This window comes from Rutidosis leptorrhynchoides, chromosome 7, assembly GCF_046630445.1.
Source record: "Rutidosis leptorrhynchoides isolate AG116_Rl617_1_P2 chromosome 7, CSIRO_AGI_Rlap_v1, whole genome shotgun sequence".
In the NCBI taxonomy this organism is placed as follows: Eukaryota; Viridiplantae; Streptophyta; class Magnoliopsida; order Asterales; family Asteraceae; genus Rutidosis; species Rutidosis leptorrhynchoides.
In genome coordinates, this window is record NC_092339.1 from 156,126,292 (window position 1) to 156,144,018 (window position 17,727).

The 17,727-nt window shown below is 32.4% G+C and overlaps 1 non-coding gene across 1 annotated transcript; it reads right to left on the reverse strand.

The window, feature by feature from the left end:
* Positions 1-17,360: 17,360 nt before the first annotated feature.
* LOC139860825 (small nucleolar RNA R71) lies at positions 17,361-17,467 on the reverse strand. The gene has a single exon (XR_011763440.1). It is a non-coding gene; the product is annotated as a small nucleolar RNA R71 (small nucleolar RNA).
* Between the last annotated feature and the right edge of the window lie 260 nt (positions 17,468-17,727).

Genomic DNA, 17,727 nt, shown 5'->3' on the forward strand with positions numbered 1-17,727 from the left:
AAATATAAATAATAATTAAAAACATAATTTTAAATATTGTATGTTGTTGTTACTAAAATTTATTTATGTAAAGTAAAATAAAAATAGGATATTATAATAATTGTTATTTAGAATATATCTCTATATATAAATAAAGTATATTAAAAATAAATACTATATGATTGTAATACTCGTTTGCTGTTTCGATTGATATTAAGTACGTTAAATTCAAACTTATGTAATTTTAAAATAAACTGTGATACGAAAATGAGTTCTATAAATTTTAGGCTTATTAAAAATGTATTTAGGATCTAGTTATTAAATTTTAGCACTTTTTATATTTTACCCTGAATTGAGAGGGACAGTTGATGTAAATTTTATTTAATAAATTAATGATGGAATTTTATACCATAAAGACCAAAATAAATAAATGGACTTAATTTAAAAATTGGGGATTTTTCTGAAGACTTTTATATGTAACTGTTTAGCAATGGACATGATATAGGCACCCGTGGTAAACTGTCGGCATAATAGTATGAGTGAATGTGCACGTTTCATAAATGGTGATATTAGTTGCTTTTTATATCCATCTATTCTCTTATTATCTTATAGATACATGTATACACATATACCTACATCACTAACTACTCGATCATCACCATCGGCCAACACCATATCACCACCCTAGCCCTACCATCGGTCATCACCTCCTACCACCTTCACCCTCTACAAAATCGCCACTACCATTGCTACTACGATTTTTTTGTTTCTTGATTCAAATGCCAACACAACATCATCTCTCCTTGCTTTCTTTCGATCACAACCATCTCGCCACCTTACGGCTCACACCACACCCACCTTGCACCCTCTCCGCCAACCACTACTAGTCCACCATCAAATTACTATGAACACCCCGACAACCATCACAAACAACTGCTGCAAAAGTTCCATTTCTGTTTCAAATTGCCACCATACCATCATGAGGTAATTGCCACTGTTATGTCTACCATTTCTGTTTTAAGTGAAGCTCACACGCCTTTTCCTTCTTCATCCACGACCATCACTACTCCACCTTCATCAAACCAAACACCACTGTTACTACTCGTACTTGCTTTTCATTTATCGTTTCAACCCAAAACACCACCTGCTACACTCGATATTTCCTGCTGCTTTGCTCACGTTAAACTACAAAATTGCTACAGCAATGTTCTGTATACGTGGACCTATAAAAAAAATTTATAAAGGTGGACGACATACGTGTTGTTTTATTCCACAAGAACCCCACCCACTATATTATGTTAATCAACTTTATCTGTCAAGTTGGACATCAATGAATCGAGCATGTGCAAATTGTTGATCTCCCTTATATTGGGCCGTAACTTTTGGACTTTTGGATTAGCAACTTGAGCGAACCTTAGTAACTAATATTGGGCTATAATTTTATTCTGTTAGGCTGGGCTATGCCGTTGTTTTGTTGTTGTTCGAAGACCCAAAACCGCCCCTTTATTATTTCACTCATCATTGTTGCTGCTACTATGTTTTTCCTGCGAACCAGTGAATCGTTTTCTGTTTTAATGATGATGCCGAGATGTTGAGTGGGGACGTTAGATAAAAACTATTATGATTAGGATTATGATGAAAGGAAACGCATATGTTGGATACGTAATAATGAATCATAATAAGTTATGATGATGATAACCTATGAGGAAGACGCGAGATGGATGATGAATATGATTATGTTAATGATTAGAGTATGATGATAGATGTTAAGATTATGATAGCGAGTTTAAGATGATAACGATATATTGATGATATTATTGCTAGATAATGTTTAGGATTATGATGAAGATTAAGAGATTACGAAAATATAGATATAGCATGATGATAATCTGATTAAGATAACAATGAAAGAAAGATGATGATTATGTAGAAGATGATGATGATGCTCGTGATCTATGAAAAGATAACAGGAAAATACATGTTAAATATAGTTAGTGTAGCTGCTATATTTCAGAAAAGCAAGTTAGTTCATATGGTATGGGAATGTGTTAGGGGAATGAGAGGTCGTGGGTTCGAGCCCGGTTTTGGGCATTTTTTTTTGGAAAAGCCTTTAAAGGTAGTAATTATTATTATTTTTATATTTACTTATTATTATTATTATTATTATTATTATGATTATTATTATTATTATGATTATTATTATTATACTAATATTAATGTACCTATTATTATTATTATTATCATTAATATGAGTATTAAGATTTTTATTACTATTATTATTATTGGTATTACCATTGTTATTAAAATTATCATTTTTATTAAACTATCATGATTAGTAAAATTATCATTTTTAATAAAATTATCATATTAATATTATTATTATTATTATTATTATTATTATTATTATTATTATTATTATTATTATCATCATCATCATCATCATCATTATTATTATTATTATTATTATTATTATTATTATTATTATTATTATTATTATTATTATTATTATTATTATTATTATTATTATTATTATTGTTATTATTATTATTATTATTATTATTGTTATTATTACTATCAATATATTTATTAAAATAAGTATTATTATTATTATTGTTATCATCATTAGTAAAATTATTATTATTAGAACTATTATTATTATTTTTAACATTATTATTATTATTATGAATATAAAAATATAGAGATTTTGATACAAATATTATTATGAAAATAATTAAAATTACAACTAAGCTATAATTTAATGATTTACTAATATTATTATTATCATTACTATATTATTATTATAATAACAAATAAATATTTTATGTGAATAACTATATTTATTACATATATCATATCTATAATATTAAATACTATTTTTAAATAAAAGGTTATTATTATATAATATTGATTAAGTTATATATAATATATATTTTAATATAATCATATATACATATATAAGTATTAATTTTAACACATTATATGATATTTTTGAACATTAATATATAATAAATATCATAAATGACATACATTATATTAAACACCTTAATATAAATCTAATATATAAATATTAAGTATTTATTTAAAATATATAAAATGAATATAATTAAATTATTTATTAATATAACATATAAATTAATTGTTTAAATATTATTACATGTTTTGATATATATAACTGATATAGGTTCGTGAATTCGAGGCCAACCCTGCATTGTTCAGTATCGTCGTATGCATATTTTTACTACAAAATATCGTATTGTGAGTTCATTTGCTCCCTTTTACTCTTTATATTTTTGGGACTGAGAATATATGCGCTGTTTTTATAACTGCTTTATTAAATACTTTTGAGATATATTTTTTGAACTGAGAATACATGAACTGTTTTTATAAATGATTGACGAAATAGACACAAGTATTCAAAACTACATTCTATGATAGAATTATTTGGATTCAGAGGTTAGATTTCTATAAAGATTATATTATCGACCATCGGTGAGATGATTTTGTATTGCACTACGCACTAGCTACCGAAATGGTTCGATTTAGTAGTTAGTAACGTTGAGATGATTTTGCATTGCACTACGCACTGGCTACCATTTTAGCTACCCTCGATGAGATGATTTCGCATTGCACTACGCGTTAGCTACCGTTGTATTGTATTGTATTGTATTAGATTTTGTAGTTAGTAACAGTGAGATGATTTTGCATTGCACGACGCACTAGCTACCGTTTTAGCTACCCTCGGTGAGATGATTTTGCATTGCATTACGCATTAGCTACCGTTGTAAAATTATATTGTATTAACTACCACGGTGAGATGATTTTTCATTGCACTACACACTAGCTACCATTGGTGAGTTGTTTTGAAAGATTTCGGTGTTCTTCACATGAATGATTTTACAGCAGGAGTAGACCTGCACAGATTGTTTTCTAAATATGAGTATCTTGTGGTCTATTATACTATCGGAAATGATTATTTATGATAAACTAATGAACTCACCAACCTTTTGGTTGACACTTTAAAGCATGTTTATTCTCAGGTATTAAGAAAATCTTCCGCTGTGCATTAGCTCATTTTAAGGATATTGGTCAAAACGTGTATATTGGCAGAGACACGCAACTCTGTGTGCCGTAGCACCCACCAATCCCACCCCGAAAGGGACCTGTGCCGGAAAAGAACCTCCTCCCAGGTACCACAGTGACGGCCAGGCGATCTTTACCCCAACTAGCTAGTCCCCCGAAGCACTTCACATATCCCCCCCCCCCCCCCCCCCGGAGGGGAAAATAATTCCAGGCGGGGCGCCCAGATTGAGAATCGAACTTGCGCCTTTATTAGTCAAAGCTTCCCCCACTGTGGGCCCAGGGATCAAAGGCATCGGGTACCACTGAGCTAGAAGCTCGTTGATTTTAAGGATATTATATTACTTGGAGTCATTCATGGCATATTTCGAAAGACGTTGCATTCGAGTCGTTGAGTTTATCAAGACTATTATTAAGTCAATTATAGTTGGATGTGTTGTGAAATGGTATGCATGTCGTCAACTTTCGATGTAAAGAAAGTTTTTCTTTTAAAAACGAATGCAATGTTTGTAAAATGTATCATATAGAGGTCAAATACCTCGCAATGAAATCAACTATTGTGAATCGTTTATAATCGGTATGAACGGGTCCTTTCACTGTTTGACTTAAAATACACACCAAAATCTCTGTAATTTAGTCGACTATAACATATTCGAAGCACAACCTCTAACTCTAAACAGAAAGATCGCAGTGACTGAAAACGTAACAGGTTGTAATGCTGAAACGTTTCAGCACTTTTACATAACATGTATAAACTTTGAAAAATCATATCAAATCCAAAAAGTATCCAAATGACGCGTTTCTGGAGTCTAAACTTATTAATTTTTTGATACGCACACAACCGTGAACCCGGGAAATCTGAGATCAGTCCGCACGCATCCCGAGTCAACTGTTCAGTTTTAAATAATATAAAATTGTAACTTTGATTTGGCCATAGATTTTGACTCGTTTATCGGAATTTGACAATATCTAAATGAAAACCAAATGTTTTTTTGCAAGGAATAGAACTATGTACCTCTCAAGACCTGAATATATAGCATACTTTTCCAGATTCTCAGTTTCAATTACGAATTTTTAAACCGAAATCAATTAATCATAACATGAGCAATACGTATCCGTTTTACATGATATCCTAGCCTAAGTTGAGTGATTTTTAATTATCTAACAGATATCATAAAGTATTTTGCCCAGAAAATTCGAATTTAAACATAAACAAGTCAAAACTTCAAATAAACATAACGAGAGCAATTCTTAACGAAATTCGATGATTCTTTCGAGCAAAATTATTAATTTTTCACCAGGATTTCATATATAAACATTTCATAAACTAAAAATATCATGTTCATATCAGTAGCATATTAATCAAAAATGCGATTTCCTTAAAACTACTGAAATGATCAATTAAACACAAATTCATTTGTAAACATTCAAGGACTTGAGCACTAGACACTATATCTTCCCTAATATGTAACAAAAACATGAAAACTATAAAATTGGAGTTTTTAAAACTTACTCTAATCAAAAAATTGTTGGTATGGATGTATAGAGCTCTTCGAAAGGAATCCGAATATGTAAACAATTTTATGATCCATCAAGTTTTTAGGGTGTTCTTGAGTGAGAAAGATTGATGATGATGATGATGAATAGTAGTGGGTGTTCTTGAGGAGGAGAAGAATATGTACGTATGTGTGTGTTTGATGAAATGAATTAGGGTTATAAATAGGTAGATATGTCACGGGTATATATCTATCTCAATAATAGATGTCACGGATGTAATAATTAATATACACGGGTATGAATGTGTAGTCACGGGTAAATAGAAATATTATGGGTATAATAATTAGGTAAACACGGGTATTACTGTATAGTCACGGGTTAATTAAATTTTTATCCGTTAGCTAAAACCCAATGTATTATATCTTAATATGATTCAATAATTGGTTAATTTTATATATATAAAAAAAAACTACATCTATATATATATATATATATATATATATATATATATATATTGTTCGAAACTTTTATATTTAATTGCAATCAATTATTAAGATTATATTTATATATTAAATATATATATATATATATATATATATATATATATATATAAATTATAAAGCAATTATAATATTTATAAATCATGTGTTACGTAATTTATGGGAGTAGATGGCAAGTGGGTCACAAATTTTGTATCCATCCATTATATAATATATAATATTATCATAATAAACTGAATTATTAGTTTGAATTATTAAACCAAATTATTAAATTTAATTATTAACTCAGTTATTAGTTTGAATTATTAGTGTATAAAACTATGCACATACATGTAGAAACGTTCGTATAATATGCGTATAAATACTTGTTGAATACCAATAAAAATATAAGTACTATCATCCTACTCAATTAAAATGATTTTTACAACTCAATTTTTATATAACATAATTATTAAAATTAATAATTATATGTTTTGTTCTCTTAAAATATATTTTTCTCGTTTTCACTAACTGTAGTGTTTTTAAAAAAAATGTAACCAATATTAATAATAGTATATTAAAAAACATTACATACAAAATTGTAAATTCTAAGTAACAATTGTTAAGTTTCAACGAAAAGTTAACGGAAAAAGTCGGGTTATTACACCAGTGTATAAACGAATTGAGAATTATATTTTGGGTCACTCCGAAGATATCCATGGGAACGTTATGTCATCGAAACCTAATACAAATCAAAGTTCTATTCCCATGTCACACGATCTGATGGCACAAGTTGTACGTTGTCAGCCAGTTAAGAAAACGTGGAAGTGAAGATTACAAACGAGAAATTCAAGTGGAATGGAAGCCAGGAAAGTAATTCCAAGAGACAAGGAACTGCCAAAGTTTAGAGTTCAAATAATAGGTATGCATGAAAGAAACCCTATTGTAGAAAGTGCACGAAACATCATTTTGGAATTTGTACTGTAGTTTGTGAATGGTGCAAGAAACAATGACATCTTTCTAAAGATTGCAGATTTCAATTATCAACAAATGATAAAATAATCAGAATGTTTGTTTTGAATGCAGACAGACATGAGATTTTAAGAGAGAATGTCCCAAAACAAAGAAGAGTGAGACAGTAAAGGGCTGAGCTTTCCATATTTCTACAAAAGAAGCCCGAGAGGACCCGGAGTTGGTTATGGGTACTTTTCTTCTCGATAATTGTTTAGCATCTATTTTGTTTGATACGAGCGCCGATAAGAGTTTTATAGCTAAGAAATTTAGTTCCATGATCAATAAGCCTTTAACTGATTTACACACTAAGTATGCTATAGAATTACCTAACGGTAATTTACTAAAGGTAGATAAGATTATACGTGGTTGTATCTTGAACTTATCTAATAATCTATTTGAAGTTGACCTAATGCCGGTTGAGTTAGGAAGTTTCGATGTCGTTATTGGTATGGATTGGTTATCTAAAAACCGAGAAGACATTGCTTGCGCGGAAAAATCTATTCGTATACCTCTCGAGAATGATGAGATGTTGGTAGTCTAAGGAGATAAAAGCAAAATGAACCTCAATATCATTTCTTTCATGGAAGCCTAAAAATATCTAATGAAGGGATATCCGGCCATTCTCGCACACGTGAAAGAACTTAAAGCCGAGGAAATTAGACTAGAAGAAGTTCCAATTGTCCAACATTTTCTACAGGTATTCCGAGATGATTTTCCGGGTCTACCTCCGCATAGACAAATATAATTCCAGATCAACTTGACTCCAGGAGCGACACCAATTGCCAAGTCACTTTATCAAACTAATACATGGTTAATCACTAACCAAGCTTTTATCAAGATCATAAACACTTAAGCACATACTTACACCTAAACCTAAACTAATCTAAGTTTAACCATAACATTACATCTAATTAATCACAATTAACTAACGCTAATTTCATGCAAAACTCATGCCATCACCTTGTCACTTCAAGTGCATGTAATTGCATGAACTACTAACAAGCCTAGCCTTATCATCCCCCTCCCTTCCTTCTCCTCTTTCCACGCCACCACCCCACCATCATCATTTAACTTTCATTTTCTTCATTTCCATTAAATACACTTGTACATTTCACTAAACTCTCTCAAATTTCCAGCCATTTCTACCATCTTTCTTTATCTTCATTCTTCATCTTCATTCTTTAAGGTACAAACATTACAACCACTTCTATTATCCATTTCAAGGTCATCTTCAAGAGAAATGAGTATAAAAGCTAAATATAGAGTGTTTAAACACTTAATGATGACTACATGACTATCCCTAATTTTGATCTTAAGTGACTGATTACATGTTTTATTTAGGTTTAATTTACAACCCATAATAAACTTGAAATTAGGATTAAAGTGGCTAAAATACATAGAAATACCAAATACCTAAATATGTCCAAATTAACTAGTAAATCATGACCTAAAAACTAACTTAAACTTCGATTCTGGACTTAATATTTTATACACATGTTCTTTTACATGTTTTAAATGTTTAGTTAATTTATCATAATTTTGTGAACATAAAAAGGTATTTTTCATTTTTATTTGGTCACTACATGTCTTTTTTGAGCCAATCTGACATATGTCCCATTTATTATGTATAAGTCAAAAAATAAAATGATTCTTGAAATATATATTTGAGTAATTTAAATTTTACATATAGAGGTGTAAATCTCAATTTGAACCACCTAAATCCATGTAATAATAATGGAGATATGGTCATCACAAGATGACCCATGATTTTGTTGTAGTCAAATGATGGTCTAGAACACCACCTCTAAAAACTATGTTAATTAAGACCTAGGGATGAATCCCTTTAAAAATATATTCATTTACATATCTTAAAACCTCTATAAAAGTCTGAAGTCAAAAAAATGTATTTTACTATTTTTAAATTTGCTTGTAAACTTAAAGTGTCAAACTTGACAGTTTTGCACACCGCACACCTGTAAGAGAATGAATTTTGACCAACTTTTATTTCGAATCTAGAACTCAACCTTACAAGTTGGAAAGAAACACAAAAAGTTATCCAGTGGTGGTAATCTCATCTTAAATGGATGTGTATTTTGGGAGATACACCACTTGGGTATAATTTTTGGTCTGAAACAAAAAATCTGAAAACACTAAACTAGGAAATGAAGTGTTAAATGAAACCGGAAACCGAAAAGAACGTGTGAAACTTACCAACTCAGATCATAAACTTAAATAAATACTAAATTTAGCATAGTATGACCTCTGACCTAAACCATTTTTCTAGGTCCTTGATCGTGGAGTCGTTAGATCACTAAACTGCACCTACAACGTCTAACGTTACGCATCATTGTGAGTTTATAGACCCACTTTAATTAGTTTTTCATACTTTATGGGATGAGAAATTGCTTGTTTACTGATTTACATATGGACTCAAGTACATTAAACCGTATTCTATGTTAGAGTAACAAAGGTCAATTATGAAATCCAGATTCTGATATTGTTAATTACTTGTTATGGTAAACGCGAATACTATGGATAGATCTGTTTGAGGGAAAATCCTCACATTAGGATAGGCCTTATAGGCTATGGATGCATAACCTTCCACTTTTGCACTTAGACCTTAAGTGACGCTTGTTTTTGGGTACTTTTAATCGTTAAAGTTCGATATTGGAAGCTCTTAAACTAGAATACATTTTTACTGTTTTATACTGAAATCTTGAGGTCCATTAACATTACTCCTATAACTAAACCTATGAACTCACCAATATTTATATTAACGTTTTAAGCATTTCTCAGGTATTTAAGCATTCAGAAGCATAACAGGTCGGGCATCGCGGAGTCTACAAGTCTATTGCGTTTAACTTGTGTACTTTAGTTAATGTAATTTGATGAATTTTGTAATGAATTTTGGTTGAATATACTTATACACGATGTACTAAAAACTAAAACAGAGACCGTGATGTAATAATGTTTAAACATTTCTGCTACCGTCATTAACTATAATTTGGGACAACTTTTTACTCCAAGTCTCTGGAATTCGAGACGGGGGTCGTGACAATTGTGAAGAGACGCTTACTTCCTACTGCATTGTTCTCTTTAAACGAATGACCATATGTCATACTTCCTCTACTACCCTTTTAGGAATAGGATTGAAATTAGAATTAGGCCCCGAGTTTATAAATTATTAAACGCTACATAATATACCTTAGATTGTCCTTACGCTTAACGACACGTGAAAACTTGACTAATCCGGGCGTATCAGTCCCACATGGAGTATGGCTATTGAGTTTTGTTATAGATGTCACAGTTGATTGGGGACTTTGTATTTAAACTAAGCAATAATTTAATAGCAAACGCACAATATAATATAACACAATCCTCTAGCTATATATTAATCTTTGATAATGGCATAACTTAAATGACTTGTTCTTTAGTTCAAATATCCAGTTACTAAGTCAGACAAACTTGTAATTCGATATCCTAGCATAGAATAAGTTGGTAATTATGACTTTAATGTTTGATTCAACTAGGTTCACTAAATCTCCAAATTTATACATCTGGTATACATATGATATGTTGTAAAGGTCATCTAGATTCTAAGACGTGGGTGTATACTAGTTAATTCATTATCTTTAGCTGGTTCACATTCAATAACAAATATAACTACCTGGATTTTCATGCATAGAAAACTAGTAAGAGACAAGTATCTGGATTAACTAGGTTCATCAAACTTATTCTTTACCCACATGTACAAGTCAATCTCATTCTCTAGATATACAATGGATCTTTACTTAAGCATAAGAATTTTAATCTATACAACTCATAAAAGCATCTGGAAAAGTGTCATTAAACCTAACTAGGAATGATGTTAATACCAAGTGAATACTAACAAATTTAACTCATCATGTAATTACAAATAATAATCAAACAAAGAAACATGAATAAAATTGAAATAAACATTAAAGAATAACATTGAACATAAATAGAAATACCTTAAAAGAATTGAAGAACAAATGTTAAGATATTAGAATACTTAAAAGCTTGAAAAGTAAACCCTAACTATCTTAAGAGAAAAACTAACTAAAAATGTAATAAAACTGAATTGAAAAGTGATATCAAACTCTACAACCGACCCCTCTATTTATAGAGCAAAACCCCCAGGATTTCAAATTTAGATCGAGTTGCCGACTGTTTAGACAACTGGCGGTTGTTTCAGAATTTAGCCGGCGGCTGGTAGTGATATCCGACAACTCTTTTGATTCTTCCAGAACCTTCTTTGCTAAGATGGCGGCTCTTTTAACAGTCGCCAGCTCGAATTATTTTCTTCCATCTTTTCAATCTTTAAACCCCTCTTATGATAGTTGTCGGCCCTTTGGATTGTCAGGAGATATTTTGGATGAAGGTCGATGTCTCTTTTATGCAGTTCTGGGATTCTGGAATTTCTTCAATATGATATATAACAGCTAAATGAATAGATGGGAAATGTTTTCACTATCTTCAACTTCTCTTTATCCTTCATCCGTGAATCATCTAACTTTCGATCTTTTTAACATCTTCAATTCCTCTTTTCATCAATTCATCTACAAAATCATACAAACTATTCCAAATACATAAAATATCAATTGTTCATTATAATAGGGCATTATTTAGCTTAAATGAGAATAATATCGCCTTAAAATAGTTTTTCAAACATGGATAAAATAGAATATATCACTAGTATTGAATTGGTGGAAATGGCTAACTTGACACAAAAGAATACAAATTTTTTAATCGTGTGGGCGATGAAAATACTGCTTTCTTTCACTCGGTAATTAACAGGAAACGTAAAAAATTCCAAATTCTAGTTATCATGTCGAAGGGTACTTGGGTTATGATGCCTTCCATAGTCAAGGAGATTTTCTTGAATTTCTTTGTGAATAAATTTTAACAAGATGATATGTCTTTTTTTATCTCTAATATGTAAATCTTACTTTAAAATAACTAGCTAAAAACTTAACAATTATCACATAATTACAGGTAACTATAACCTGATCATGCAGTAACCTATAAGTAATTTGACCAGTTCGTTCCACAGAGAGCAGTTTAATCAAGACTTTAAAACTAGTAATTATCCTAGGAGTTTAATAAAAGAGGTTTGAATTGTATTTAAATTCATGCAAATAACGTGAAGCAAATGAAACAAATTAACAATTAAGAGAAAATGGTGTCTACTTGAATGGTTCACTATCGATATAGATTGTTTTTGTTGTTATTACCGATTATTAAGTCTTTAATATAGCCTTATGACTTCTCACAAAGTCCAAATCAATTAAAGTTAGTAAACTCACATAAACCTTCTTCAAAAGATTAAACTGTATTTGTTAAAATTAATGAGACTTGATTTGGACTTAACTCACATAAAATCCCAACTATAACAGTCACTTGAAATAGTTACATGATTATGTAGTTCACAACCCTTCCAATTACCAATTAAACTAATGACACAATCACTTGAAATCAATTATCTAATTGTCTAGATCACCTAAGTGTTGAAGCATAAATTGCATCTCAATTTAACTCACATTAAGTGATTAACAATCTATGTAATTGAATTATGAATATAGAACATGCATAACAATGGTTCTTTAATTAAACACGATTAATTTAAATCACAAGACATTAATTCCATATGATAGAACAATCCAATATCTCTAGTTTCAAATTCAAGTAAACACACAAAATATTTAGCCTAGCATATTAAAGTTGCAAGAAACAAAGTAATAAAAACGAGAAGCATTCATGATTACAATGATAAAATTAATGAATGAATCGAGTACCGAAAGTAATAAATGATGAAACGGAATTAAGAGATGAACTAATCTTCAAAGTAATGATAAAAGTCTTCAAAACCTCCACCAAATCGTAGCCTAAAAACTGCATCCTCTAATTAGGGTGAAAACCCCGTGTTTAAATAGTAAGGGAAAAAGTGGCCAGACCGACCCTGGATCACAGCCGGGATCGGGGGATCGCGACCGCGATCGGCTTCTTTAATCACGACCGCGATTGTGGTATCGCGACCAGGATTAGACTGTTTTCGAAATCTTCAAGTTCTGCCAAGATATCACGGCCGCATTCATCCCTATCGCGACCGCGATCAGCTCCAGCTTCAGAATTCTTTATTATTTTCGCGTTTTATCTTGTCTTGAGCTTATATGAAGCTAATTCTTTGCCAGAATCAACCAAAACATTAACCAAAGACTTTTTGAGCTCAAATCATCAATTTCTTTCAAGTATCCGCAAAAGTCTTCAAATATTAGTGAAATAATAACTAAACCAAACTGATATCGCGATATAATATATGTATAATTGGAACGATATCAAATCCCCCACATTTGAACCTTGCTTGTCCTCAAGCAAGTCTATCTTCAAATAATATCAACTAATGTAGAAACAAACATACTTGGACAAGTCTTCTAAAAGTATATAATCATGACATACTGATACCACCTTCAAAAGCAATAAATCCATATCATGTAGTCTTCAAAAACAAATGCAAGGTTCAAGCCTTCAACTAAATACAATCTTCCAAAATTGAACTCGTGATTATCCAAAAGCTTCAGTTCCCCGAATCAAGAACACCACATGCGGAACCAAGAAAAATTTTCCTTACGGAAAATAAGAACTTTAGAAAACCATTTTTGTATTTTAAGAACGGAAAAACTGGTTAAGCTTTAACACAAAATGAGTTTTATGGAAATTTTAGGTTTTAAGGCTATGTGCTTTCAAAGCCATCCCGGATTTGGGACAGCTGCACGTACAATTGTTACCCCAGTATATTATCTAGGATAAACTACCTTCTGGTTTGAAAGCGATGAGATAACAATTATCTTGTGCTCAAAAGGTGGTGTGCATACAAGCCATTCCGGTTGTGGAACGACCCACGAGTAATTGCCAACCCAGTATATCATCAAAGATGAACTACCCTCCGATTCGAAGGCGAGGGGAAGACAACTACCTTGGGTGTAAGTTTTTCGCGGGGGGGGGGGGGGGGGGGGGGGTCGTCATCTAGTGCACGACACCTGAAAGACTTTACTTTCAAGCACTGGTCTTTTGAAACTCACTTAACTTGTAAGACTTTACTTAAAAGCTTCGGAAGACTTTACTTCCTAAAAATGACATGGGAGGACTCGATTCTCCCGAAATTGTTTAAATTTATTTAAGGTCCTTGGACCCCACTTCCCACGCATCTAACTTTTATGCTATTTTAAGAAAATGTAAGAAGCAGATACTACATTCCCGTATTTAAAAAGGGTACCACGACTTTTGACCATGGCGTGTGTTGTCTAGCAACACTAGCACGAAGCCATTGCTCTTCATCAAGAAGACGGCACAGGTTGAAGCTCAAGGCTCCTCTTCCCACGGTATGATATATCGGTGTAATACATCGTGAGATAATGCATTAGCCAATGTCAGTATAAAATGATGTAGATTAGGAAGTCTCCTACACCAAGTAAAACGGCATTCGGAAGACTTAACTTCCTTCACGGATGGACTTGAATCATCCTACAATTTGGATTTTTTTTTAAAATCCTAGAAGACTTTGCTTCCTTATTTTTAACAAAAATTGTTCAAAAAGTTCATAAAATTTTCAAATTGGCGGCAAATGTTCGCGAGGATTTATCTCCCCCCCCCCCCCCACACACACACTTAAGATCATGTAATGCCCTCATTTACATGAAATAAGATAATCAAAGATAAATTTTCGAGAGGACAATAGTGAAAAGGGAAAAAGAAAAAGAAACCATGATTTTTAGATCCGAAGATTATGGAGAGATGGTGCACGATGGCGATGAACTTACTGCCAGCATAAGAACATCGGCATCTGATATCGCTCCATTTATACATAATTTATCTCGCAATATCTACCTCACTTTGCTTAGTTTTTGACTATCTCGAAGCCTATTTAGTGTGTTATTGAGCTAATTGGTAAATTAAGGGCTAAGGAGTTGATTTGGTGTAAAATTGACCAAATCATGGGCAAAATTGGCTAAGAAAATGACAAGTGCAGGAAACAGCTCCAAAAGCGCCACTCCTGAAGGCCCAAAAGCGCCGTTCCATAATGATAAGCGGCACTATTATGCACGATTTGTCTCCATTTTTCTTCAGTGAGCAAAATCGTCGTTCTAAATGTCAAAAGCGTCGCTTCTGATCAGCCAAAAGCGTCGCTCCTCAACAAAAGCGTCGCCCCTGTTCAGAGCCAAAAGTGGCATTCCAGATTCAAAAGCGTCGCTCCTCACCAAGCCAAAAGCACCGCTCTTGAAGTAAAAGCGGCGCTCCTGACGCTTTTTCAGCCCAGATTTTCAGCACTATAAAACGAACGAGATTAGGTCATTTTTTATATGCATCTTTTGGAGCAACTGCTTAAGGTCCGAATTTTACACACTAAACCCTAATTTCATCATCCATTGGTGTTTAAGGGTAGATTCAAGGAAGCTAGCTCAAGATTCATCATTGTTTAGCTTAGATCTTCATCTTCTTTGCAATTTGGGTTGTAATCTTCACTTTACTTTTCATATTTAGCATTAATTACTTGTAATAACTTGAAGATGATGATGATTTACATTTCTATGCTTATTATTAGTTTAACTTTAGCCATGTTTGGCTAAATCTCTTGTGTTTGCTTATCTATGAATCTCTAATGCTAGTGTTTGCCCCAAATCAATTGATTATTGTTGTTTGAATGAATTACATGATTATGTGTTGTTGAGTTGGCTGAAGATCCATTACTATGAGTTTGTTTTAGGCTTGACTTTGATTACATATGTTGTGTAGCTCTCTTAGTGATTTGAGAAGTGAATCAATATGTGCTTCAACACCTTAGGTTATCTAGACAACTAGTTTAGGAATTGCAAGTGATTGTTTTCTTGATCTAGGTTGGTTTTCAATTGGCCTCTAGTCAACATAGTAATGCCAATTGTCTTAAGTGATTTCGATAGTTGGAGGTTTTAAGTGATTTTAACCTAAGCTCAATCTCAATGACCAAATCATGCTTAACTTGATCTTAAGATATAAAGCTTATGTGAATTCATGGAGTATCATTTGATTTGGGGTTTAGTAGTGACGCTAAACATTTAATAGTTCGACAACTAATGAGATAGCAATATAGGCAAAACGGAGCAAGTCAAGCATAGAGAGGATTAGATAAGTGAACACGTCTTAGTTAATTTGTTTTTAGTCTTAATACTTCGCTACTTGTTTCTTGTCACTAGTTTAATTGATAAATTTAGGTTTGTTTAATTGTGCAAGTTTTAGTTGTTAGTTGATATCAATCGAAACCCCCCCAATCAAACAAAACCTAGGACAATTGATAGTTTCAAATAACCGAATTACATCGCGTGTCTTCGGACGAAATTGATAAGAATACTTACATCAAAGTGCTATAATAACCGGGTTCTATGTGCTCATTAGTTGTGTGTGCTTATTTGTAATATTTGAATCTTGTATAAATTTAGAGGGTAAAAGATGTATTGTCACACATGCATCACACTTTCTTGGCGCCGCTACCAGGGGATTGCGGTTAGCTTAGTTGTTTATTTGATTTAAACTTTTAATTGTTCGATATTCGATCCTTTCGTAGGGGTTCACCCTTACGGAAGTTACTTTTCGCATTTTATATTATTATTTTTGTTTGGAAAACCGCTTGTGTTTGTGTTGTGATTGAAGGATAGGTGCCTTAGGTGTATGAAAACAAGGTCTCACAAGGATCAAGAATTCACACAACCATTTTTCGATTCGGAAAGACACGTGCACGGGGTTTATAATCGTAGAGAAGAAAGGGTATTAAGAAAGAATTTCAAAGCTTTGCCATTTTGTTTAGAAGAGATGGATCCAAACGGTAATCCAATTCACGATGAAGAGGGCAATCCTACTGGTCCTCCGGTTAATCAAGACTTATTGAATGATCCAAACGACACGCCAATGTGGAATGCTAGATTAGTTGCACCAACAATGATAGCACCGGCTATTACAAAATCACCAATTGAAGCGGATAATTGGAAGATCGAGGGTAACTTTTTCACGTTGATCAAGGATACATACTTTCATGGGTTGATAGATGAAAATCCGTTCGAACATATTCAACACTTTAATGATCTTTGTGATATTTACAAAACCAAAAACGTCACCGATGACGTTTTTAAACTAAGGGAATTCCCCTTCACACTTCAATGAGATGCAAAAGCGTGGATGCGAAGTTTACCATCCGATTCCATAAGGTCTTTTCAAGAATTAACAAACGAGTTTATCAATCATTTCTTTCCACCATCATAAGTAGAGCGGCTAAGAATGGAGATTAATGGGTTCACACAACGGGGTGATGAGAGTTTGTATGATGCATGGGTATGATTCAAGAATCTACTAAGAGCTTGCCCACCACATGGTTTGACGAAGAAGGAGTATATCAACACATTCTATCGGGGTTGTAATATGTTAACGAAGCGATATCTTGATTCTTCATCCGGTGGGGTATTTATGTACAAATCACCAAATGCGGTCGAAATTATGCTGGAGGATATCTCGATCAACACATATGAATGGGCACCTTCACCGCGAGATTTAGCAAGGACGAATGTAGCACAAGTCGAGAGTGAAAATGGGCAAGTGATGCTTGCAAGCTTAAACAATCAATTTCAAACATTTGGGA